The following is a 15,008-nucleotide window of genomic DNA, read 5'->3' as shown; positions in this document are numbered from 1 at the left end:
GATCGATTCTTCGTAATTGATTGAATCTGCAACGAGGTTAGCTTCGTTAGAAAAATCATCAAGTAAACCATCATCCTGGTGAACAATCACGTCTTGATCATACAAATCATCATGCTTGTGAGAAATCACATCGTGGTCATCATGCAAATCATCATGCTTGTCATTGGCATCCAAATCATCATGCTCATCATTATCATTCTTATCATCATGCAAATCCTGTGTGTCATGCTTTGGAGACGAAGAGACTAGAGAGTCTCCTTTTCCCGAATCTCTTGCATCTGTGCCTGCACTTGAGAAAAGAGTCGCAACATCTCTTTCATGTGTCGGTCGTTCATGGCTTTTCTTGCTTTGTTCTCGCGATCCATTTCTTCTTTTCTTTCTGCGCATTCACGATCAAATTCTGCCATTCTTTCTGCTCTTCTTGCTTCGCGTTCTAACTTCCTGTCCATCATCATCATGTCGAACGTCTCCATAGGAGCTAGTGCAATCCTTTGTGTAGATGGGGAAGGGAGAGGGTCGAAAAAACCTCTTAGTGGGGAAAATTCTTCTTCGCCTCTCTCATGCTCATCATTTCCAAGGAAGTATCCATTCCGCTTCGAGTGATGACCATCCACTGAACTCTTGGGTTCTTGTGAGTTCTTGTGGTCTTGGGTTCTTAAGTTCACGAGGAACTTGGGTTCTTGGGGGTCTTGGTTCTTAGGGTTCTTGAGTTCTTGAGGTTCTTCTTTCGCTTGCAATTTGTTTTAGAGAAGGATCTTCTCTTCACCCGAGTTCTGCTCTTTTCCGCGGGCGCACCCCTTGGCGGCCTTGCGCTCACACGAAGGTTGCTTTTTCCCACCTCACGTCGATTGGCCGGCCACTAAGTGCAAGGTCTGCTCTCAATGAGTGAAAAGAGGCACAAGGGGAGGCTGGACAAGCCCTTCTTTTTTGGGTTTCCTGTCACTCTTCAAAAACACGATTAGGAATCGACACGCCCAAGTGGTCTTGGGTTACGTGTGACCGCAACAAGCGAAAAAAAAATCTGTGGTTCTTTCCTTGAGTGATATAGAAAACTGACAAAGCTCTGATACCAATGTAAGGTGCAGCGGAATGAATGTTGTTGCTCAAGATGAGTGCTTCGAACTGTGCTCAAGGGTTCCTTTTTCTTATGGAAGGGAGAGCCTTCCGTTCCTTTAGTGAGAGAGTGCAATGGTCAAACCCTCCTCCGAAGGCCCCACTCTCTATGGCGAGAGCGGTCTAGTTATGATTGCAAAATCTCTACAATGCTTGGACTTGCCGATGATGTCGACGACGATGAGGACGACGACGAGACGGGCTGAAATTTGAAAATGCTAAGAGGCTGAAATCTGCAAATCTTTATCTGCTGAATTCTTACTCTATGTCAGTGACGATGTCGATGACGACGATGCAACGACGACGCACTGAAAACGCAGATGCTGAAATCTGCGTTTTCCGGGCTGAAACTGCAAACTACGCTGGATTTGACCGTGCGGCGAGGATCTACTGCGGGAAGGTGAGATGTGCGCTTGTTCTGCGATCTAAGTGCTGAAAACTGAAAACGTTGGTGCTTGTGTTGGTTCTGTCGCGGTAGATCTGCAAAGCGCCGAAATGCTTGGCAGATGCAAAAACGCTAGGACTGAAAATGGTCTGGCTGTGGGTAATCTGCTAACGCTGGGAGTCTTCTGCTTCTTGCTATCGCCAAGCTGTTGCCAATGCAAAAACGTTGGCTGATCTGGTCCAAAAACGCCAGCCTTCTGGTGTGATGCAAAAACGCTAGGCCTCTTGGGGGTTCTACTGAGAAGTTGCCTGTTGAGCGAGTGCTCCTGCTACCTCTTCTGCCAAAAAGCGCTAGGTTTGCTTATATACAAACTTAGCAAAATTGCCCCACCTACTTTCCAACAAAAGTCACTTAAAAATAATAAGTGAAAAATGTCAAAAATAGGAAAAATAAGTCTATGCACTGTAAGTATTCCCCTGATGGATTCTAATGGGAATGCTGATGATCATGCTGTGTACAACCGGAGGATATGCATCTAATCTAAGTGTCTGGACATGCACGATCTGCGAACAGACTCACAAAAGTGCCAGATCACTTCCTATTCTAGACTGACTTGACTGAACTGAACCTTGGTCATGCTGTAGCTTGTCCACGGACACATAAGGTTGGATGTGTCATGTGACACCTCTGTCCACCACTCCGTGAGTTGCAAACTCTACTCTTCTTACCGAGTCTTGTTCAAACGGTAGGGAGCCTTACTGACAGGTTGTGCCCCCTTCGTGAGCTTGATGCGATGGTCCTGCTGCTGCTCGGATGGGAGATGGGATGGAACATCATCCTGCAAAAAGAGATGCTTAAACTTGCTAAACAAAGCTGAATATCTGTCCGGAGCTTGAATGCTCTGGGTAACTGGAGCGGCATAGATGAATGCCGCTTGTGCTCCTCTTCGTAACTCATGCTTTGCCTGCACATGTGAAATGAGAGGCAAAGAATGCAGACCCTCCTCAGCACGAATGATCATGGGAGAGTCACTATTGGGATTTAATAGTATTGGCCTCCCAATCAATGAGAGGGTTATGCTCACGAAATCGTCAAATGCTTAAAAGCATATCACATCCTGAAAGAGGAGACGACAAATTTCCTACGGAAGGCAGCTTGTTGAACCGAAAACAACACATCACGGCACTCTTGCGTGATGAGAGATACCGAGAGTGGAGCTAGACACCTCGAGAGGAGATGTCGGACTAACCTCTAGGCGGGCTCTCTCTACAAGAGAGGCACTAATCACATCATGCATACTACCTGGATCAAACAATATGACAAAACGCTGACCCTTCACATGACCATAACTGTAAGGTGCAGCGGAATGAATGTTTGCGCTTTGCTCAAGATGAGTGCTCTGAACTGTGCTCAAGGTTCCTTTTGTTCTTATGGAAGGTAGAGCCTTCCGTTCTTAATGAGAGAATGCTATGATCACAAACAAAGTGAGTGGACACTGTGCGTGCAAGTGTATGAGACTGAGAGATAGAGAGAGAAGAGAATAATACGACACCAGAGACGTTGTAAAACCCTCCTCCGAAGGCCCCACTCTCGTCGGCGAGAGTGGTCTACTTATGATTGCACAAACTGGTACAAACTGAATGCATGTGATTGATGCAAGTCTAGGCTATGTCGACGAGGACGACGGGGATGGCGACACCGACCTAAGGGCTGAAATCTGCAATCTTTTATCTGCTGTCCAAAAACGCTATGGGCTGAAATCTGATGTTGCCGAAAATGCTATGGAAAACGCTGATTTTGTTGGTCTTTAGGGCTGAAAATCTGCATTTACTGTAGGCTGAAAACTGAGGTTCTTGGGCTGAATCTGATGGTCTTTCTACTGCTGAAAATGGCAATCTTATTTGTTGAAGACGCTAGGCTTGAAATCTGCAGAAAACGCTAGGCTTGAGAGTATGCAGGAATCGCTAGGGCTGCAAATCCAAAACGCTAGGTGTTGAGTGTGTGGCGATGATTGATCTAGGCGATGATGCAAACGCTAGGTGGTGAGTCTTGCTTGGAGGGGAGAACCGCCAAGGTCTTGCTTGAGAAGTTGCCTGCTGAGCTTGGCTCCTCTTGCCTCTTCTGCCAATTAGTGCTAGTCTAGGTTTGCATATATACAAACTTACTCAATTTGCCCTACCTACTTTCCAACAAAAGTCATTTAAAAATAATAAGTGAAAAATGTCAAAAATAGGTAAAATAGACTAAATGCACTGGAAAATTCCCCTAAAGGATTCTGATGGGAATGCTTATGATCGTGCTGTGTGCAACCAAAGGATATGCATCTACACTAAGTGACTGGGCATGCACGGTCTGCGAACCTACTCACAAAAGTGCCAGAACACTTCTTATTCTAGACTGACTTGACTGAACTGAACCTTGATCATGCTGTAGCTTGTCCACGGACACATAGGGTTGGATGTGTCACGTGACAATAACACTACTCATCAATGCGTGTGTCAGAAACATGTGAAAAAGCAGATTGATTCATTAAAGTGCTTGTGGTAGCTGTGGGTTCTTTAGGTGGGGCTTTGTTAGGACAAGCCTTCTTAATGTGACCCTTGACGTGACATTGATTTGCTATTTCCTGTCTTCTTAGTTGTCGCAAAATAAGCATTAAATTGATGCAACCAAGAATGAATAACATTAGCATCGATCTTACCGCCATACTTACTGAATGTCAACTTCTCGATGACGAGGTTGTTGGAGTCCGAATCTCGGCTTGCACCACTGGATGAACCACCAACATCTTTGACCGGCTCGGGTTTCGCTTGCTCGCACTCACGCTCCAAGGCTAACCGTCTTTCTTCGGCCGCCAAGCGCGCTTGCTCACGGTCATGCTCCAAGGCTAACCGTCGTTCTTTGCGCTTGCGCTCCAAGGTAGCACGTTGCGCCTCTTGTTGTAGCATCATGTCCATCATCGACTTGACCAAAGCCTCCATCAGATTTGGTGCAAACAGTGGCGTAGATTGGGAAGGGGGAGGGTCGGAAAACCTCCTGGTGGGGAAAATTCTTCTTCACCTCCTTCATGCCCATCACCTTCATGCAAAGTGTCCATTCCGCTTTGGGTGATGACCATACACTGAGATCTTGGGTTCTTAAGTTCACGAGGAACTTGGGGTCTTGTGGTTCTTGGGATTCTTGAGGTTCTTCTATCGCTTGCAATCTGTGTTAGAGAAGGATCTTCTCTTACCTGAGCTCTTCTCTTTCCTCGGGGCGCACCCCTTGGCGGCCTTGCGCTCACACCAAGGTTGCTTTTTCCCACCTCATGTCGATTGGCCGGCCGCTTAGTGCACGGTCCGCTCTCAATGAGTGAAAAGAGGAACAAGGGGAGGCAGGCCAAGCCCTTCTTTCTTGGGATTCCTGTCACTCTTCAAAAACATGATTAGGAATCGACCCGCCCAAGAGGACTTGGGTTACGTTGCGACCGCAACAAGCAAAAAAAATCTTGTCGTTCTTTCCTTGAGTGATACGGAACACTGCCAAAGCTCTGATACCAATGTAAGGTGCAGCGGATGTGAATGTTGAACTTTGCTCAAGATGAGTGCTCCGAATTGTGCTCAAGGGTTCCTTTTAATTACGGAAGGGAGAGCCTTCCCTTGCTTAGTGAGAGAGTGCAAATGATCACAAACAAAGTGGACAACACTGTGAATGAAGGTACTGAGATTGAGAGATAGAGAGACAGAGGAATACGACCCCAGAAAAGTTGTCAAACCCTCCTCCAAGGGCCCTTCTCTCGATGGCGAGAGAAGTCTATGCTATTGCTTGCACAAATCTGATACAAGGTGACGATGCAAGTTCTTGATGCAATTATGCAATGAGGATTTAGGTCGGAGACGACTGGCTGAGAATGCTAACTTCCTCTGGGTTGGAAGCGCTGCTTTGTCTACTGAAAACGCTGTTTTTGACCTGCTGAAAACGCGCTGGATTGTTTGCTACAAAACGCTGATGTGGCTGGACAGAAAATGCTGATGCTTGCTTGCTGAAAACGTTGTCTACTGCAGGCTGAAAACGCTGTGTTGGATCTGCTGAAAACGTTGGTGTAAAGCTGTTAAAAGACGCCAGTGTTCGTGGAGGTTCTTGCTTGAGAAGGGAGGTTAGAGAGCCTGTATAACCGGCCCGTACAACGTAGAGGGCGGTACTATTTCAATTACTTGTAAACTTTACACAGAGCACTGAGAAGGGAAGAGAACACAGTTGCGTCCAACGACTAGAATGTCACTGCGCACACGAGACCGACACCCTGTAGGCCCCAAAGATTGGCGCCCTTTCGGTATTTCTTTAATTTAGAGAGAGAGAATTACAAAAAAGAGCCCCTGGAAGACAACACCTGCATCCAGCTAGTACGCTCCAGATTCGGCAAAATTTCGGCAGCATAACGATACTGAAATCAATCCGAATCAGTTTCGAAGGTAGGCCCTCTGTTCCACGGACATATTCCCTCAATCGGGAGCACAAAACAGTAAATTGCAGGTCGCTGTAATTTCTGGTTCAGCCCTGTTTTTGACCTGATTTGGGCACACGACTATCCCTACACTGTTCCCTGCACCTTGGGCTTAGTGCCCCTTGATTCTGGAAGCATCCCGGGCACAAACAGTCTCAAAACAGAGTAAAAAACAGTAAGCAAACAGTGCTGAATTTACTGCGAAATCGAGAGGTTATCACCCTCTCGTGGACCTGCTTTGGTGCAGCAGCTAGCTACACCGGTTCCTGTGCAAAGAGGCTCTTGCCTCGGCATGAAAGCATATTTCCCCACAGCTGGTCAAATGAGAAGCCCACTAGTGGGGCATAACATACTGTACGTAGGGGAGAAAGAGAGCAGTATGTAGCGTGCGGGGCATCACTCCCGTCACCATACTGTGCATAGAGGGCAAGGTAAGCATTCCATAGCTTCTGTACCTGCTACAATCCACCTGAGGCTGAAAATGTCGTCCCCTTTGTTGATATGCAGCTTGTTTTTGCCTCCCAGAGTGGCAGAATCGCTCACAGGCTGACACGTCGCCCAGTTTCCGAGTTTGGGCTTTCTCTGCTAAAAATATCTCAACTGGTGCGTCAGTTGACTTGGCAGTAGAGCAATAAAATGTTCCCCTTGTCATTCCAGAGCTAATGACGCGAACACATTTTCCGGTCAAAAATAGCAGTTCCCTAAATTTTAGGAGATGCTTCCATGGCGTCCTTATTGGTCTCCTGACCATCATTGAAGACTACCATTTGACCAACATCTACAATGTGGGTTAATTTACTGGCCCCTTTCAACTTATAAAGTTGCAGTGACTTGACGAGTGGCCCAAATTCCAGTTTGGCACACACGAGCTTCCATACTCATCAGAATTTAGTGCTAACTGGCCCGGGCAGTCCGTGTTTGACCGACCTAGATCCCCGATGTGAGAAACCCATTTGGCTGCAGCCGTTTCACACTGGCCATGCAATGTCCACTTGCACCTTTTCAAGGGTTCCGAGAAAAACAAGTAAAAATAAAATAAATATATATAATACTTATTTACGGAAGGCAACAGGAAAATACACCTCCTGGTGACACACCCCACCCTTGAAATACTGCAAGCGAACTCGCTTGCATGCCAATAATACATGCAGTATCTCCTGATATCACATATATTCTATGATGGGAATCCAAGATATACATGCTTCCGGAAATGTAGCGTTGGACGATTAAACAATCCCACCAACCTGGCTACGACACATATAGCAAGCATAGAAGTCTTCTAGTGTACTCTTGAGCACAAACTTCTCTAGCTAAATTCTGTATGGAAAGAGTAGAGACAATTGCTTAACTACTCTCTTGAGCATCATGAACCATGCTCTTGCCTTGCTTCAAAAAGGCTGCATCAAGTCACTATGGGTTCCATTTGAAAGGCTTCAAGATGCAATTGCAATAGCTGAGGGGAATCAACCAATTCAGACTCTTCCATCCATTTCGCATCTAACGATGGATAGTTCTTGAACTTCACCAAATAGCGTCTTGCAACTTTTCCTCTAACCTTTCTTTCTTTATGTGCCAATATCTGTTCAGGAACAAGGATTTCATCCAATTCTTCCACTTCGGGTTGTTCCTCATCAAGCATATTCTCTGGCACATCACCAACAAAGGGCCTTAGAAGGCTGACATGAAAAGCATTATGTATTTTCCAGCCTTCTGGTAGCTTTAACCTGTAAGCTACATCGCTGATCTTTTCTGAAATCTGAAAAGGACAATAATATCGCATACTGAGCTTAGGAAACAAGCGTTCCTTGCCTTTCCTTTTCCTTAACTTGGCCTTTTCAAAATGCAAAAGTACCCAATCACCAAGTGAAAATACAAATTCACGACGGTGACGATCAGCAGCTTTCTTTTGCTTAGCCTGAGTCTTCTCAAGAGCAATCTTTATCTTCCTGTATGTTTCATCCATATCTTGCACATACTTGTCTGCCTCAAATATCTTGTCCTTAGTCTGCAAAATGGGTGGGACTTTCTTCCCTCCTTCCACTATCTCAAATGGTGCCTTACCTATTGATGTATGCATAGTGTTATTGTAAGCATATTCAACCAATGGAAGATGGTGTTCCCAAGTTGCCTTGTGCTCTGACACATAACATTTGAGCAAGTCCAAGACAATAGAATTTGCCTCTTCTGACTGTCCATCAGTTTGCGGATGAAACGAATAAGAGAACTTGAGTGTAGTGCCCATGTTCTCAAACAATGCCTTCCAGAAAAGACTTGTCATACGTGGATCCCTGTCACTGACAATTGACTGAGGCATCCCATGATATTTAAAGATATTGCTCATGAATATCTTGACCATGTGTTCTGGCTTTATCTTCTTCCTAACAGGAATGAAATGGGCCTGCTTACTGAACCTACAAATGATAGTCCAAATCCCATCATTTCCTATTTGCGTCCTTGGAAGATCAAAGATAAAGTCCATTGCTATACTTTCCCATGGTCTATCAGGGATCGGCAATGGCTGCAACAATCCCGGTTGCTTTTGTCTGTCAAATTTGACTTTTTGGCATACTAAGCATGATCTTACAAATGTGTCAACATCTTGACGCAAAGCTGGCCAATAGAAGAATGCCTCAACCCCTTTCACTGTCGCCTCAATTCCACGATGCCGAGCATAAGGTGGAGCATGACTTTCCATCAAAATCTTTGGCCGTAACTGTTTAGTAACGCATAACTTTCCATGCATCATGAGAAAGTCATTCTTAAGCATATAGTGCTCATAATGTTGCCCATCAACAAGCTGGTCATAGATCCTTGCAAAATCTGAGTCTTCATTTCGTCTAGTATACAATGATACGGAATTGACACTGCTGAAATTTGGGGCTTTCGTGACAACGCATCAGCCACCACGTTCTTTTTCCCTTGCACATGCACAATCTAAAAATGGAACATTGACAAGATGTTTGCCCATCGCATGTGCTTCTCAGACAACTTCGTCTGTGTGAGAAAATATCGCAAGGTTTGATGATCTGTTTGGACAACAAAATCAGCCCCTAGCAAATAGTGTTTCCAACTAGTGAGAGCATGAATTACTGCCAACAATTCTTTCTCATAGACTTGCAAGTTCCTTTCAGTCTTCAAAAGAATTCTGCTCTCATATGCGACTACTCGGCCATTCTGCATTAGAACTGCACCAAGACTATGGCCACACGCATCACATTGAACCACAAAAGGTTTAGAAAGATCTGGCAAAATAATTACCGGATCTGAAGTCAGCTTCTCTTTCAAGTGTTTGAACGCTAAAATTTCCTTGGCTGTCCACTTGAAAGTAACTCCTTTTCCTTGCAGTGCATGGAGTGGAGAAGCAATCTCAGCAAAATTTCGGATGAACCTCCTGTAGTAGGAACATAAGCCTAGAAAGCTTCGAATGTCATGTACGGACTTCAAGTCTGGCCATGACCTAATTGCTTCCACTTTAGCGGGATCCATGCGTACCCCATCCTTTGAAACAATGTGCCCAAGGAAGTGAATCTCTTGCAAAAAGAACTCACTTTTGTTCGCATTAATGAGTAGCCTATTCTTGCGTAGCTCATTGAAGACTGCGGTCAAGTGATCCCTATGCTCCTCTTCAGACTTTGAGTAGACAATCATGTCATCAAAGAAGGTACCCACGAAGTTTCTATGTGGTCTAAAAATTTTGTCCATCATTCTATTAAATGTGGCAGGAGCATTTGTGAGACCAAATGACATGACAAGAAACTCATAGAGACCAAATGACATGACAAGAAACTCATAGAGACCAAATGTTGTCCTGAACGCAGTCTTATGGACATCTTCTGGTCTAATGCGTATCTGATGATACCCGCTCTTTAGGTCTATCCTTGTAAACAATGACGCTCCCTCAAGCCGATCAAGAATGTCATCTATCCTCGGTATGGGGAACCTGTTCTTGATGGTATTCTTATTCAAGGCGCGATAGTCAATGCACATGCGCCATGAACCATCCTTCTTCTGCACTAAGAGTACAGGCGAACAAAAAGGGGATGAACTGGGCTGAATCAGCCCCTTCTCTAAAAGCTCGTTGACCTGACCCATAATCTCTTTCTGCTGGGCTGCACTAACCCTGTATGGTGGTCTATTCGGTGGACTAGAACCTGGCACAAGATCTATAGTATGATCCTCAGGTCTCTCAGGAGGTAACTCCCCTGGCAAAGAGTCCGAAAAACAATCATTGAAACCACTCAAAAAAGTTGACCTGTCTTTACCTAAGGTAGACAAATTAGATACAACTTGAGGTACTTCTTTTGCAAAGATCAAGTACGCAGAAAGATGATTCTTTATTACAGATGAAATAGCAGAAGCAGAAACAACTGGAACAGACTCGCCTTTAAGCTTTACATCAAGGACATGAGTCTTTCCTCTATGTATAAGGGTTATCTTTTTGTTGTAAGTATCCATCATAGCATGCAACCTGTAACACCATGGGATGCCCAACAACACATCACAGCCCTCAAGCGGCATAATATGAAATTCTTCCGCATCCACATAGCTCTGAATGTGCAGACGAAGCTTTCCTAGAATGGGAGTAACAGGCTCTGAATGTCCTGGGCATGCCAAACCTGCTTCGCCTGTCATACCCATCTCCTCTGCACGAATGCCCAACTTTGATGCCAATTCTGGTGATATGAAATTTGCACGGGCTCCTGGATCAAAGAAAACCAGCACTGTTTGGTCTCTAACTTTGCCCCAAGCTCTGCACAGCTCCGTGGCATCTGTGTTTGGCTGATCTCCAACCAAATCTGGAACAAGTCCTGCACTCGGCTTTGGCTTCTTCCCTTTATGGTTTGACTTGTCATCCTTATCCTGTGACTTCTTCTGTGGGCACTCATTTGCAAAGTGTCCTTCCTGTTCACAAATGTAGCATTTCTTGGCCTCCCTAAGAGCTTTCCTTTCTTGAAAAGTTTTGCCAGAAAAATGCCTTTTTTGTCCTTGTCCTCGTTCTGAAGAAGATTTAGACTGCTTCTTGGACGTATCAGCTTCTTCAGTGGAGGGCTTCTTTGTAGGAGACTCAGAAGGCTTTGCTGCAACATTGTCCTTGGCTGAAAACTGTTTGCCCTGGGCCCCTTTCTTGTAGCTATTAAATCCATCGGAATCTCCCTTCGACAGATTGTTGGCCACTCTTGCATTCTCTATCAATTGACACATATTCATGACAGTAGTCTTTGTGCAGTAGTCCTTGATTTTCTTGGGCAATCCGCAACAATACTTCTCAATTTGTTCTGACAAAGGCACAAACCTGTAAGAGGGGACTGGCAACAGTGCGGCCCAAAACCGTTTATTGTACTCTTCCAGATTCGCACATTGTTTAGCATTCAACTCGTGCCATTCCGTCATCACATCCACTTCAAAAGTGTTTGTCAACCATGCAGGCGCAAAAAGTTGTTTGAATTGGATCCACGTTGTTGGGGCTTGACCTTGGTTCAACAATGCGGTCCACCATTGAAGCGCATTCCCTTTCAAGAAAGTGGCAGCCTTGCGTATCTTTGAAGATTCCGTGAAGTTGCCTCCAGCATAAGCTGCATCGAACTACTGTATGAAGGTCAAAGCCTTTAATTGGTCCTCAGTTCCTCTGAAAGTTTCAAACTTCACTTCCTGCCCACCTTCCTTGTAATCCTTAGGCTGACTCAAAGGAGCCACATTATCATAAACAGGTGCCTGTAACAGTGGTGCTCCATGAGTGTTCATTCTAGCACTCGCATCAACTGTTTTCCTTGTCATATCTGCATTTTGTACGTATGGCTGCGAAAAACCAGCCATACCAAATTGTGTTCCAGGCACTCGAAACTGGCCATAGGCACCCTGAAAACCTGGTTAGACACCCATGTTCGCGTAGATAGGGTTACCCATGCCTGTTTGCATTGTCCCGAACACATTCCCTGGCATATGTGGAAGGTCTAGCCATAGCTTGAAACACTGAACCACCTCCAAAATAACCAGGATAAGTATTAGGTAATGGAAGGGTTTGACGCATAGCCTGTTCATTGCTCCCTTGACCATTCACAAACGGTTCCTGTCCAGCTAAAGCAAGTTGCTTTGGATCATTGGACACCGCTAGTTGCTCAACCACATGGGCTTTCCCTCGAGCATCATGAGTCCTCTGCGCATTGGAAATCTCCTTTTCCTGCAACGGCTTAGTTATGCCCTGTGTAGGAGGCTGAAAACCCTGTGTCGGAGCCTGTAAGAATTCCTGCATCCTTGGGTTGTTAGCCAACTGTTGAAACATGTCCATGCAACAACGCAGTTGAGTTCTAAACAACCTGTCCTCTTCTTGAAGAGTTGAAGGAATTTTCTCTGTGCCATGTGAGGAAGATCCCTCTTCAGGTACTTGGTCTCTCTTCTCTGCCATATCGACAAGCTCTGTGTTGCTTTCACCCACAACAATCCACGCTGCACTTTTTGAAGAAAAAGTGACTATCCCGTCGATGGAACCATATAACCGGCCCGTACAACGTAGAGGGCGGTACTATTTCAATTACCTGTAAACTTTACACAGAGCAATGAGAAGGGAAGAGAACACAATTGCGTCCAACGACTAGAATGTCACTGCGCACATGAGACCGACACCCTGTAGGCCCCAGAGACTGGCGCCCCTTTCGGTATTTCTTTAATTTAGAGAGAGAGAATTACAAAAAAGAGCCCCTGGAAGACAACACCTGCATCCAGCTAGTACACTCCAGATTCAGCAAAATTTCGGCAGCATAACGATACCGAAATCAATCCGAATCAGTTTCTAAGGTAGGCCCTCTGTCACGGACATATTCCCTCAATCGGGAGCGCAAAACAGTAAATTGCAGGTCGCTGTAATTTCTGGTTCAGCCCTGTTTTTGACCTGATTTGGACACACGATTGTCCCTACACTGTTCCCTGCACCTTGGGCTTAGTGCCCCTTGATTCTGGAAGCATCCCGGGCACAAAACAGTCTCAAAACAGAGTAAAAAACAGCAAGCAAACAGTGCTGAATTTACTGCGCAATCGAGAGGTTATCACACTCTCGTGGACCTGCTTTGGTACAGCAGCTAGCTACACCGGTTCCTTTGCAAAGAGGCTCTTGCCTCGGCATGAAAGCATATTTCCCCACAGCTGTACATAGGTCAAATGAGAAGCCCACTAGTGGGGCATAACGTACTGTACGTAGGGGAGAAAGAGAGCAGTATGTAGCGTGCGGGGCATCACTCCCGTCATCATACTGTGCATAGAGGGCAAGGTAAGCATTCCATAGCTTCTGTACCTGCTACAATCCACCTGAGGCTGAAAATGGCGCCCCCTTTGTTGATATGCAGCTCGTTTTTGCCTCCCAGAGTGGCAGAATCGCTCACAGGCTGACACGTCGCCCAGTTTCCGAGTTTGGGCTTTCTTTGCTAAAAATATCTCAACTGGTGCGTCAGTTGACTAGGCAGCAGAGCAATAAAATGTTCCCCTTGTCATTCCAAAGCTAATGACTCGAACAAATTTTCCGGTCAAAAATAGCAGTTCCCTAAATTTTAGGAGATGCTTCCATGGCGTCCCTATTGGTCTCCTGACCATCATTGAAGACTACCATTTGACCAACATCTACAATGTGGGTTAATTTACTGGCCCCTTTCAACTTATAAAGTTGCAGTGACTTGACGAGTGGCCCAAATTCCAGTTTGGCGCACACGAGCTTCCATACTCATCAGAATTCAGTGCTAACTGGCCCGGGCAGTCCCTGTTTGACTGACCTAGATCCCCGATGTGAGAAACCCATTTGGCTGCAGCCGTTTCACACTGGCCATGCAATGTCCACTTGCACCTTTTCAGGGGTTCCGGGGAAAACAAGTAAAAATAAAATAAATATATCTAATACTTATTTACGGAAGGCAATAGGAAAAATACAGCTCCCGGTGACAGCCTGCTGCAAGTGTTTGCCTGTGCTCTCCTTTCTTCTTCTGCTTTCACTAAGTGACTGCCAGTTTCCTTATATATTATTTAGCAAATTTGCCCTACCCTGTTTCCCAACAAAGTCACTTATTAATAATAAGTGAAAAATGACTAAAATAGGGAAAATGGGTTCTGTGCCCTGTAAAATGCTCATGATGGTTATTGATTGTAATGCTGATGATCATGCTGTGTGCAACGAGAGGATATGCAACTACTCTAAGTGCGTGGACATGCACGGCCTTCGCACAGGCTCACAAAGGTGCCAGAACACTTCCTAAGCTGACCTAAACCCGGACTTGAAGTAGCTTGTGCACATGCACATAGGGTTCGATGTGCACGTGACACTGTGGTTTTTTCCTTGAGTGATATAGAACACTGCCAAAACTGTGAGACCTATGTAAGGTGCAACGGAAGTGAATGTTGAACTTTGCTCAAGGTTAGTGCTCCGAATTGTGCTCAAGGGTTCCTTTTACTGGAACGGAGAGCCTTCCGCTCGACTGAGAGAGAGAGAGAGAGAGAGAGAGAGAGAGAGAGAGAGAGAGAGAGAGAGAGAGAGAGAGAGAGAGAATACGACATTAGACTGTTGTCTAACCCTCCCCCAAGGGCCCCCCTCTCTATCTTGAGAGAGGTCTATGCTATTGATTGCACAAATGTGGTACAATGGTCTAGATGCAATGGACTTGCCGATGATGTCGACGACAATGATGACGACGACGACGAGATGGGCTGAAATCTGAAAACGCTAGGGGCCGAAACCTGAAAATCTACTAACTGTTGAATTCTGACATTGTGTCGGCGAGGACGGCGATGGCGACGACGTGATGACGATGCGCTGAAAGCGCAGATGCTGAAATCTGCAAACAGCGGGTTTAAACTGAAAATGCTGGCTGATCTGACTGTGCGGCGAGGATCTGCTGCGGGAAGGTGAGATCTGTGAGGTTTGGGACTGTCCTTGCGGTAAGTGCTGAAATCTGGAAATGATGATGCAATGGTTGATCTGACCCCAGAAACTGCAAAATGCTAGGGCAATCTGCAGTTGCAAAAACGCCAGGAGTATTGTACCAAAAATGC

The 15,008-nt window shown here is 45.5% G+C and overlaps 1 protein-coding gene across 4 annotated transcripts in view; it reads left to right on the top strand.

Annotated features, from left to right (window-relative positions):
- Positions 1-15,008, top strand: part of SFR6 (sensitive to freezing 6) — a 183,051-nt gene that overhangs the window by 39,608 nt on the left and 128,435 nt on the right. The gene's annotated exons all lie outside the window — the stretch shown is intronic.

The sequence above is a fragment of the Adiantum capillus-veneris genome, chromosome 25, assembly GCF_014529385.1.
Source record: "Adiantum capillus-veneris isolate H3 chromosome 25, ASM1452938v2, whole genome shotgun sequence".
NCBI classification, from domain to species: Eukaryota; Viridiplantae; Streptophyta; class Polypodiopsida; order Polypodiales; family Pteridaceae; genus Adiantum; species Adiantum capillus-veneris.
The sequence above is the reverse complement of the archived record's forward strand: the minus strand, read 5'-3'. Positions and strand labels throughout refer to the sequence as shown.